An 11,955-nucleotide genomic window follows, 5' to 3' on the forward strand; every position below is an offset into this window, starting at 1 on the left:
GAGAAATTTTCGATGGTCTCTAATTTTTAATCTTCCACAGCAGTCTTCAAATATATACTGGATGCTGGCATACCATTCATTTTATTTAACTGTGACTATTTCAGTAGAAAAATGTCCACATAATTTCTCCATTAAAAATGTAATATGCTTACTGCTGAGACTCTATCTGTTAGAATGGGCAGCAGCATGGTATTTTCTGCCATTTTTGGAAACAAGCTAGGTGGAGTGAAATCAATGCAAATAAATACTAAGTATGAATCCAGAGTATCTAGTATTAGCTGAATATTGAGAACCAATTGTTTTGGTCATCTTTCCTAACTACAGCCAAAAGACAAAATTCAATTGAAAACACTTAAGTAAAAATGTTATTTTAATCATTGATGGCTTTTTAAAGAAGGAAATAATAGTAAAAAGAGGGAGGACTTGCCCTAGAAGATAATGAAGGCAAACTATAAAGTTATAATAGTTCAAGCAGTCTGATAATAGGGCAAGAATAGCCATAAGTCAATTCAAAACTAAATGAATACCAGACAAATGCAGGACCCATCAAAAACCATCCTACATATCACACAGCAAAAGAAATCTAAGATGTGAGAGGGTGTTAAATGTAAAATTGTGTCCATGAAAGAATGAAAATATGGATAAAAAGTGTCTGATGTTGAGACCCAGAGTCTTTTCTGAACATAAAGGTAGAAAAAAATAAAGAAAAAAACCTGATGTATGTGACTGCATAAGAATGTAAATCTTCCCATCTTAAAAGAATCTTGAACAAGATAAGAAAGGAAACAATTGTGAAAATTTTTTATAAGATATGATAAAAGGAGTTAATGTGTTCAAGATGTTTAAATCAATTAGAATTAATTCAATGTCTCCATCATAGAAATATGGGTAAAGGATGTAAATAGGCAATTCACCAAAGAAGAATCACATAAATGGCCATAAATATGAAAAAATTGCTCAACCTCGATGAGATTCAAACAGACACTAATTAAAACAGCCACAGTAGCCACAGTAAATATGTATACAAAACCAACTGGTATTCAGAGTGAATGTATAGCTATTAAAGGTAATCACATCCAGCTACTAAAACTTCTTTCCTTTGAATTAGAAGCAAGGGAAATGCTCATGATACATTTTAATTAGAAAAGTATCATACAAAACAGTTTATGTTGAATGGTTGTAATTATTCAAAAATATATGCTTATGTGTAAACACAAGCTAGAAAAAGACTTGAAGCCATATAGGCGTTATCTCTAGGTGGTGAGATATTAGGCTACTTAAAATTTCTTGTTATGCTTTTCTGTATTTGTCATTTCCTTTATTAATCGAAAAACAGAAATGGTCAGTGGCCCATGTGGAGTCTGATCTCCAGCTCCTTGCCTACATCACGTTCCCAGCAGTGGCCGCTTGAGGACACTAGGCTCCTGGTTGGCCTGATTCAGACCCGGATCCAGAAAAACCTGTCTCTGTTCCCAGCCTTCCTCACAGAGTTCAACTTCCACTGGCTTCACGTCCCTCTCCGAGCACACACCGTGAGAATTAATCAGAGCCTCTCTGTAAAATGTGAGATTTGTCAAATATATGAAAAACTAGTGCTCGCTTCGGCAGCACATATACTAAAATTGGAACGATACAGAGAAGATTAGCATGGCCCCTGCGCAAGGATGACACGCAAATTCGTGAAGCGTTCCATATTTTTATAGCTAATAAGCCAATAAAGGAAATAAAATCAAAATAAAAAAAAAAAAAAGAAAAACTAAGCAGTAAAATTTGACAAACCAGCTAAATATAGGTGGTGTTAACATGCAGTTTAAAATAACTGCGGTCCCTCTGATGAGGGCACCGCACATGATTAACACAGAACTCTACCCTATGGCTGGTGTGATTCCTGAATTTTTCAAATGCTTTTACTTGGACCTTTTCAAAATAAACCGTACGATTGGGCTTTATGTGCTTATATGGCAAAGCTGTTCCCTATGATACCATCACAAGGCGAAAGCATAAAATCTAGTTAAGAGTTCTTGCCAAAACATGAATCAGTTGTAGCATAATATTCTGAACTCTGGTCTTCTTTTTTTCCATTCTCTAATATTTCTTCACATCACAGCCCAAACAATTGCTCATAATTAAACTGAGTGCAGGAACAGGCCCTGGCAGGAAATGTACTTGGCAAGGATCCAATGGCTCTTCATTGTCTTCCACACAGAACAATTACATCAGTTCCTTCCATTCCCAGAGAAAGAATGGATTTTGCAGAGCAACAGATGAAAATAAAAGGAAGGAGGCAGCTTATTTACATATTTCTAATCAGGTTAATATATAATCTTTTTATAGAAAAAGGAAATGCCTTGAAGAATTGAATGATCATCTTAAATACCTGCTTTCACTTCCTCTAGGATCCACACCACATGCTGACCACAACTTCTGTTCACCAGTTACTCATGTCTGCTGAAAACCCTCCAAGTTCAAAGGGAAATTCAGCCAATAAGTGTGATATATTCCAGAGTCTGGAAGCTTCAAGAGAAGTTAAATGCCATCAAGTTGCTGTTTGAAAAGTGAGAAATGTATCATCACTCAGTTCTTCAGCATCTGCTATTTATTCAGTAGATTCACTGAAAATCCTAATGCAGAAAGAGGATTTAGGGCCTAAATGTGTACACTGAGATAGGGTAAGATAAGAGACATCTTATGAGTTGTTTGGCTTCAGCTCATCTGAATGGCAAGGAATCACAGCCCAACCTACTGCATTCTGATGACCAATGCTTTATCAGCTTAAGGGCCAGCCAGGATCGTCAGGTGCCCAGCCCCACCTCAGGGGCAACCAAGCGGAAGACACGTCAGCCTTCAGCCCAGGTTCCCCCCACTCACCCAGACCATCCCAGGCCTTTCCTCTTCTGCCTATTCACCAGCTCCTGGGTAGCCTGGAACTTCTCAGGGTTCCCCAGGAAAGGGCAGTTTGAGCAGAGGGACCCATCCTCATAAACCCAAGAAGTGCCAGAGACATGCAGAATCTGCATTTCAGCCTCTCAGTGACATCAGACGAAAGAATACTCTATCCACAGGAGCGTCTGAGCCATTTAGGAGAAATGGGTACCGTTTTGGATGCCAAGAAGACCTTAGACTTTCCATTCATATGTTATTTGAATTCCTTGAGCTCTCATCCATTTCTCCTAAAGGCCTCAGCTCCCTGGGCCATCAGAGAAGTGAAGATGATCAGACAAGCAGAAAGGAGTTTCCAGAATCCATACCCAAGTCCCTGCTCCACGGAGCTGGGGTGAGTCCCTGACCGGGTTGGATCCAAGACACAGGGAGGCCAGAGGTGCTTAGGAAGGTGAAGGGGGACAAGGCAACAAGTATTCTGCCCCAGAAAATGAGGGGACAGCTCCAAGATGTTTATTCCCCCAGAGAATAAATCCTTGGGGTGTGTCCTACACCAGAACACTAATTCCACGGGGCCACACATATGCCAACTCCTGGAGAGGAAGGAGCCGGCCTCTAATCAAATGTTTACAAATGGATTCCTGTACAAATCCATAAATCTTAGAGACAGTCAAAGCAGACACCTTGACCCTGCAACTGGACACAGAGCACAGATTTCATGCTCTCTTTAGCTGAGAACAGTATTCCTTGAAATAGAGGAGACAAGAGCAAAATTAGAGAAAATCTGGATAATTTGATCTGAGAAAGCATTTACACAGGACAAGGCAGAGACTGGCCAACCTCCCAGGCCAGCTGACAGGCATGGGCTTCTCTCCCTCCTCACTCAGGCTTGTCCATGTGTCAGCGCATCAAGGGTATTCAAAAAGTATTGGCAAGGAGAACTCTGTAAAAATGCCCCAATAAAGAAGCAAGAATATGATTTCTACACTAATAATGAACGCAGCACCATATAAGGCAGGAATCTCTTGTTTACAAGTGACAGACACTCAACTCATAAGGGAGTGTGTAACTAAAGCCAAAAAGGGAATTTATCAGCTTACGTAAGGCCAGAGAGGGGAAAAAAAGCTTCAGGCACATCTAGATTCAGAGGCTTCAATAATGTCATCTGGGCTTTGTCTCTCCATCTCTTGGCTTTTCTCCCTCCTTTATGTTGGCTTAATCCTGCAGACCAGTTCTCCCATGATAGGGAAGGTGGCTATTGTAATGGTATTGGCCATTCTTTTGTTCTGTAGCATCTGGAACTCCTCTCTATGTTTAGGGAATTTCCTGCCTCATAAGTCTTGGTGGGGCGTGTGCCCTCCCAGTATAAAAACTGAAAATGTCAGATGTTTGATTTCCCATACGCCTTTGCAGCTGGGGATCTGGCATATAATCCAGACTACCCCAATCAGACATGGTCTTCCTAAATTTGGAGCTAGAAAGCAAAATTTAAAAAAAGAAACTTTGAGGCCTTCTCCCTGTTGAACTCACATTTTTGGGGCAACAGCAGCAGCTGCTACACTAATGTGATGTCCAGCATCCTAGGCTCAGTGTCAGCTCTGTGGGCTGGAGAGCTTAGGGCTCAGCCATGATAGCAATGGTATCCTCACTGGACCAGGCCTATGGTATAATTTAGAGCCATATTCCAGTTGGTGAATATAGTGCCTGATTCTCTGGCCACCCCAGGGATACCATCTGCTACTTGGTAATAAGCTATTTTAAAAATTAATTTTTATTAAAAAATGTTTAGGCCAGGTGCAGTGGCTCATGCCTGTAATCCCAGCACTTTGGGAGGCCGAGGCGGGTGGATCACGAAGTCAGGAGTTCAAGATCAGCCTGGCCAATATGATGAAACCCCATCTCCACTAAAAATACAAAAATTAGCCGGGCGTGGTGGCACATGCCTGTAGTCCCAGCTACTCGGGAGGCTGAGACAGAAGAATTGCTTGAATCCAGGAGGCAGAGGTTGCAGTGAGCCGAGATCGGGCCACATGCCACTACACTCCAGCCCAGGCGACAGAGCAAGACGCTGTTTCAAAAAAAAAAAAAAAGTTTAATAGACATATAAAATTGTACCTATTTATCTTGTATAACATGATTTGAAATATGTATACATAATGGAATGACTAAATCAAGACAATTAACATATATGCATTACCTCATGTACTTTTTTTTGTACTGAAAACACTTCAAATCTACTGTATTAGCAATTTGCAAGAATACAATACATTGTTATTAACCAGTCAGGGCATTTAAAAATAGGTCTCTTGAACTTATTCCTTCTATGTAACTGAAATTGTGTATCCTTTGACCAACATCTCCTCCTCAACAGGCTTCTAACAAATTTCTTTTCTGCTTAAACCATCCAGAGTGGATTTCTACAGCTTCCGAATAAGAACCTGACTACAAATAGCTGCCCCAGATTCACACCTTCCCAACTCAGCCACCCTACTTCAAAAGGAATGTGTCTTTTCCAGCGTGTACATCAATCCAGGAAAGGATTTTTATTGATCTCTTAAGGGTCACATACTCACTTCTACCCCAAACATGTTACTAGAGGAAGGATACTTTATTTTTGGCACAACTTGTATGAAATATCAATTTCTATGGCTAAGGATGATGGAGCTCATGGAAGACCAACTTACAAAGACCTTATGGAATGGATGAAGTGACATTTCCCCAAGAAAATAGGCGTCCATGATAAGCATTTTCCTCTTACACAGAATTTTCGTTTTACCAGCCTTTTGACAGCCACAAATGCCAAGCTGCAAATAATTGAAGACGTCTTGTTTGCTAATTCTACCTCCCCAGTAGAACAAAATAGGATACTTTAAAGTGAAAGAACCAAGAAATACGATAAGTAAAAGGGATTTTGTGTGTAAGATTTCTCAAACTAAGATATATTACATTGGGAGACCCAGGCAGGCAGATCACAAGGTCAAGAGGTTGAAATCATCCTGGCCAACATGGTGAAACCCCATCTCTACTAAAACTACAAAATTAGCTGGGCATGGTGGCGCACACCTGTAGTTCCAGCTACTCGGGAAGCTGAGGCAGAAGAATCGCTTGAACCTGGGAGGCAGAGTTTGCAGTGAGCCAAGATCGTGTCACTGCACTCCAGCCTTGCAACAGTGAGACTCCATCTCAAAAACAACAATAACAAAATATTATATTTTCATGTCTCTAAACCCTGGAATGTTTGTAAAAAACACATTCAGTAACATCTAGGCATTATTAGGAAATCACTGCTTCTAAACAAAATCCCTACCTCCCTTCCTTCTAATTACTCATTTCTGGTCACCTAGAACTTGGTAAGATTCTTTAGACTCTCATGAACAGATGATTCTCCAGGTGGATGTTTGCCAGGAAACTTTGCTGAGGGAAATAAACAGTTTCAGCCCTCATCTAGTGTCACTGTCCCAGAGAACAGGAATCCCACCACATGCCTGAGTAGAGCCTTACATGATGCCAGAACTCTTGGGACATATGGACTCAGTCAGAGGCAGAAAGCCAGTTTGAAAGAAAAGTGGGAGAAAGCCAGAGCCAAAGGGGAAAAACAGAAAGAATGTTAGAGACTGAGAAGGGAAACGCATGAAATTGCATCAAGGTCAGCAAAACCCTAGTATAAATAGTAACAGCTGTATGCTGAGTCCCCGCAGGAGTCTGTCCTGGATATTTTCCACTTGACCCTCCAGATCCATCCTCCTCACTTCTCCACCCAGCTCTCTAACTGAGGAGGCTGATCTGTATGGACTGATTCAATCAGCTCCTTGTCCACTCGCTTCCAGTTGAGTTCAGCCAGTGGTAGGCACCCGTAGAAGAAGGATAGGAGGAAAGTGAGTCTCAGATTATTTTCCCTTCCTCCTTCCTGGCCAGATGACAGCTCTTACCAGGCAGTCTTCTCTGGAGAGGCACAGCCTCCAGGTTCTGGTCACCTCCCCTTCTTCTTGCCGTATCAGGATGAGAGTGGTGGGCACTCTCTGCTGTTCTAGTCCAGTGCACGGTGCCGTTCTTTTATGGTTTCCCTAAATCCTGCCCACACTTTGTAACAAGTCCCTTTACACAGTGGTTTTCACACTCCTTAGTCACATCATTTGCTCATGCCATCAGGTTCCTGCCAGGACTATGACTGATGCAAAATCAAATCAAAATATGCTCTGAAAGACTTCACTATTGACCACATGTGGCTTGGGGTGACTTGGGATGGGTGCAGGGGAGAGCACATGGGGAAATCAAAGGCAGGAAGAAAGCAAGTGGAATGAGAATGAGGGTAGCAGACATGTTGCATTCAGTTCAGACATGTTCTTATGTGGCCTCCAGGTGGAGATGTCACATATGTTCATGGCTGGAGGGTTCACTTTTAGAGATGGAAGTTTACTGATTCACATGTTGGAAGTAAATAAAACTAATGGATTTGGTTGTTTAGGAAACGATAGGGTAAGAAGAGCTGCGGGCAGCTGACGTATTCTCCAGAACATAGATGTTTAATGGGTAAAAGGAAGACTCGCTTCTGACAAGGAGTACTCAAGAAGTGGGATAAAACAAGTAGAGTGATGTCACCCAAGCCACAGGAGTAGAGGGTTTTAAGAGGAAAAAACTAGCTAGCTAACACTGTGAATCCAATAAGAGGTCTCTTAAGACAAGGATTAAAACTTCTCCACTGGCTGCAACATTTGAGAAGACAAGTATAACCTTTGGCATAACAGTTTCCAAGGAGTGGGACTGTGGACAGTAGCTTACTGTGAATCCCACAGTGAAGAGAAAAGGGAGGAAGAGGAGGCAGGATGAAAAGACATGCTTTTGGGAAGCTTGGCTGAGAAAAGAAGCATGAGTAAGAAATACCAGTAACCAGAGTGGTAACAAGGTGAAGAGAGCTTTTTTTTTTTTTAATGAAATATGAGAATCTTTATATAATAAATCAGTACAGACGGAGAGGAGAGTTTCAACCTGCACGAGAATAAAGAGAGGCAGGCTCTAGCAAGTTGAACTTGGATTCAAGAAACTTCATCCTTCATCTATAAGGGGGAAAAGTAAGGCTAAGTAGGTATCTAGACAAATCTTTTAGAGATAGGGGACAAGTCAAGACATTTTATACTTCATGGCTTCAATTTTCTCTATAAGTTAAGAGCTATGAAAATTTGATGTGAAGGGTTGAAACAGGACAGGGGTCTTGAGATTTTGAATAGTTACAGAAGATTAAAAGGAGGATTCAAAGCAAGATGGTGGAACAGAAGTCTCCCCCAAGCGACCCACACACACAAGGACACCAATTTAACAACTGTCTATAGAAAAAAAAGCACCTTCATAAGAACCAAAAATCAGGTGAGCACTCACAGTACTTGGTTTTAACTTCATATCACTAAAAGAGGCACATAAGAGGTAGAAAAAACAGTCTTTTTTTTTTTTTTTTGAGACGGAGTCTCACTGTGTCGCCCAGCCTGCGGTGCAATGGCACGATCTCAGCTCACTGCAAGCTCCGCCTGCCAGGTTCAAACAATTCTCCTGCCTCAGCCTTCCAAGTAGCTGGGACTACAGGCGTGTGCTACCACGCCTGGAGAATTTTTTTTATATTTTTAGTAGAGACGGGGTTTCGCCATGCTGGCCAGGCAGGTCTCAAACTCCTGACCTTGTGATCTGCCTGCCTCAGCCTCTCAAAGTGCTAGGATTACAGGTGTGAGCCACCACGCCTGGCCCAAAAAAACAGTCTTAAATCACAGATGTCATCCCTCCCCAATCCCCTATTCCCCACTCCCCGCTCCCCCATTTGCCCCCTTCCTCCAGCAGCGATGGTGTGGGTGGAGAGAAGGGCATTTCAGAGCTCTAGGAGAGGGAAAGTGAAGCAATCGTGACACATTGAACTCAGTGCTGTCCTGTTACAGCAGAAAAAGAAACCAAACCACTCACCTGTAGAGACCGCATTTAAACTAGCCCTAGCCAGAGGGGAATCACCAATTCCACCGGGAGCTTGAGTTCTTGCAAGCCTCTCCACAGCAGGCTAAAGCACTCTGGGGGTCTAAATAAACTTGAAAGGCAGTCCAGGCTGCAACTCCTAGACAAGTCCTAGGGCTGAACTGGGCCCAGAGACAGTGGATTGAGGAGGCACACAACTACTAAGACAACAGCTGCGGCAGCTAAGAGCGTACTAGAATCACCCTTCTCCTAATCCCAGGCTGCACAGTTTGCAGCTCCAAAAGAGACACATTCCTTCCGCTGAAGGAAAGGAGAAGGAAGAGTGGGGAGGACTCTGTCTTGCATCCTGGATACCAGCTCAGCCACAGCAGGACAGGGCACTGGTCAGAGTCATGAGGTCCCCGTTCCAGGCCCCAGCTCCTGAACAACATTCCTAGACACACACTGGGGCAGAAGGGAACCTGCTTCCTTAAAGAGAAGGACACAGTCCTGGCAGCATTTCATCACCTGCTAACTGAAGAGCCCTTGGGCCCCGAATAACCAGCAGCGATGCCCAGGTGCTACGTGGAGGGCCATTAAGTGAGACTCTGAGACTACTGGCTTCAGGTGAGACTCAGCACATTCCCAGCTGTGACGGCTACAAGGCAAGACTCCTTATGCTTGAGAAAAGCAGAAGGAAAAGAAAAGCGGACTTTGACTTGCACCTTAGGTACTAGCTTGGCCACAGTGGGGTAGAGCACCAAGCAGTCTCTTGGGGTCCCCGATTCCAGGACTCAGCTCTTGGATGACATTTCTGGACCTGCCCTGGGCTACAGCAGAGCCCATTCCCCTGAGGATGAGTCCCAGGCCAGACAGCATCCACCACAAGCTGATTGAGGAGCCCTTGCTTGGGCTTTAAGGGTACTTTGGAGGAAGTCTGGCAGTACTCCCCGTGGGCCTGTGGAGGCAGTGGCCACAGGTGAAGCTCTATGCCTTTTGAAAGAGGAAGGAAGAATGGGAAGAACTATGTCTTGTGATTTCAGTGCCAGCTCAGCTGCGGTACAATAGAACACCAGGTAGATTTCCAAGGTTTTGACTCTAGTCTCTGGCTCCTGGACAGCACCTCTGGACCTCCCTGGGGCCTGGAGGAACTTTCTGCCCTTAAGGGAAGGACATGGGCCTAGCTGGTATTGCCACTTGCTGATTGTAGAGCCCTAGGCCTTGAGCAAACATATGCAGTAGCCGGAGTGGTTAGAGGAGGCCTTGGGCAAGACCTGGTGCTGTGCTGGCTTCAGGTCTGACCCAGCACAGTCATAGTGGTGGTGGCCACAGGGGTGCTTGTGTCACTCCACCCCCAGTTTCAGGTGGCTCAGAACAGAGAAGGAGACTGTGTTTGGGAGAAAGTAAGAAAACAGAATAAGAGTTTCTGGGTAATCCAGAGAATTCTCTTGGATCTTGACCAAGACTATCAAGGCAGTACCTCCACAAGTCTGCAAGAACCACAGCGATACTGGGCTTGGGAGGCCACCTAAAGCAGATATAGCTTAGATCACAACACCTAAATCTTTTCAAAAATCTGGACAGCCTTCCCTAGAAGGGCAGGTACAAACAAGCCCAGACGGCAAAGACTACAATAAATACCTAACTCTTCAATGCCCAGACACAGATGAACATCTACAAATATCAAGACCATTCAGGAAAACATGACCTCACCAAATGCAATAAGGCACCAGGGACCAATTCTGGAGAAAGAGAGATATGTGACCTTTCAGACGGAGAATCCAAAATAGCTGTTTTGAGGAAACTCAAATAAATTTAAGATAACACAGAGAAGGAATTCAGAATTCTATCAGATAAATTTAACAGCAGAAAAAAAGGAGAGGCATCTGAAAATAGCCTGAGACTGATCCGAAATGGGGAGAATGCAAGACCTAGATTTTTATCACTAACGACCCAGGGCAGGAATGCTTGGTGTCCACTAGTAGGAAGATATAATTAGATACAAATAAGATATAAATGAATATAGAGAAGTAGGATAAAGCAATACTGCATACTCTCTTCTACCTTCTCCTCATCCTACTTTCCTGCTTAGAAACATATGTACATAAACATCAAAACTATAACTTTAAAGGGGTCATGGGTAGAGAAAAGAGTACTCTGGTATCCCCAAGTACCAGACGTGGTCATGGGGAAGGACATGGGATTTAGTATTTAATATTGTATCATTTTATAACCACATAGGCAAAGTATGAGAGTGCCTATTTCCTCACTACCTCTTCAACACAATAGTTTATTAAAATTCTTTATCTTTGAAAATCTGATAGGTTTAAAAATGGCATCTCAATATAATTTTATCTTAATGTGATAATTTTTCTTATTATGAGGGAGGTTGAGCATCTGTTCATATATTTAGGAGTCATTTGTCTTTCCTATTTTGAGATCTGTCTGTTCATTACTGATACAGTTTGAGTGTTTGTCTCCTCCAAATCTCATGTTGAAATGTGATCCCCAGTGTTGGAGGTAGGACCTAGTAGAAGATGTTTGGGTCATAGGGTAGATCCCTCATGAATGGCTTGATGCCATCCCCTTGATGATGAATTAGTGCAATCCCCTCTAGTTTACACGAGAGCTGATTGTTTAAAAAGACCCTAGCACCTCCTCCCCTCTCTCTTGCTGCCTCTCTTGCCATGTGACACAGCAGATCCCCTTTCTTTCCACATGACTATAAGCTTCCTTAGGCCTCACTAGAAACTGAGCAGATGCTGGCACCATGCTTCTTATACAACCTGCAGAACTGTGAGCCAAATAAACCTCTTTTCTTTGTAAATTACTCAGTCTCAGGTATTCTTTTATAGCAACGCAAAATGGACTAATATAATTACCTTTGCCCATTTTTCTAATGGGCAGGTGGTCTTTTTCATATTGCTTTTTGTAAACCCTTTAAATATAAAATTGATCCTCATTATTCTTGAATAATGAGGATCTCTCTCTCTTTTTTTTTTTTTTTGCAAATCTACTCAATAAAATTATCTGTAATCTTCAAATCAATACTCACAGGGTCATCATGGTCACTCACAGACAGGCACAGAGCAGCAAAACATTTGTTAGCTGAGGTCAAACAAGGTGACTCTCTGCCTCCCTGTTCTG

At 42.7% G+C, this 11,955-nt stretch overlaps 1 non-coding gene across 1 annotated transcript; it reads left to right on the plus strand.

The window, feature by feature from the left end:
- The first annotated feature begins 1,592 nt into the window (after positions 1-1,592).
- Positions 1,593-1,699, plus strand: LOC112623864. Its single transcript, XR_003119223.1, has one exon. It is a non-coding gene; the product is annotated as a U6 spliceosomal RNA (small nuclear RNA).
- The last annotated feature ends 10,256 nt before the right edge of the window (positions 1,700-11,955 follow it).

This window comes from Theropithecus gelada, chromosome 4 (assembly GCF_003255815.1).
Source record: "Theropithecus gelada isolate Dixy chromosome 4, Tgel_1.0, whole genome shotgun sequence".
Taxonomy (NCBI): Eukaryota; Metazoa; Chordata; class Mammalia; order Primates; family Cercopithecidae; genus Theropithecus; species Theropithecus gelada.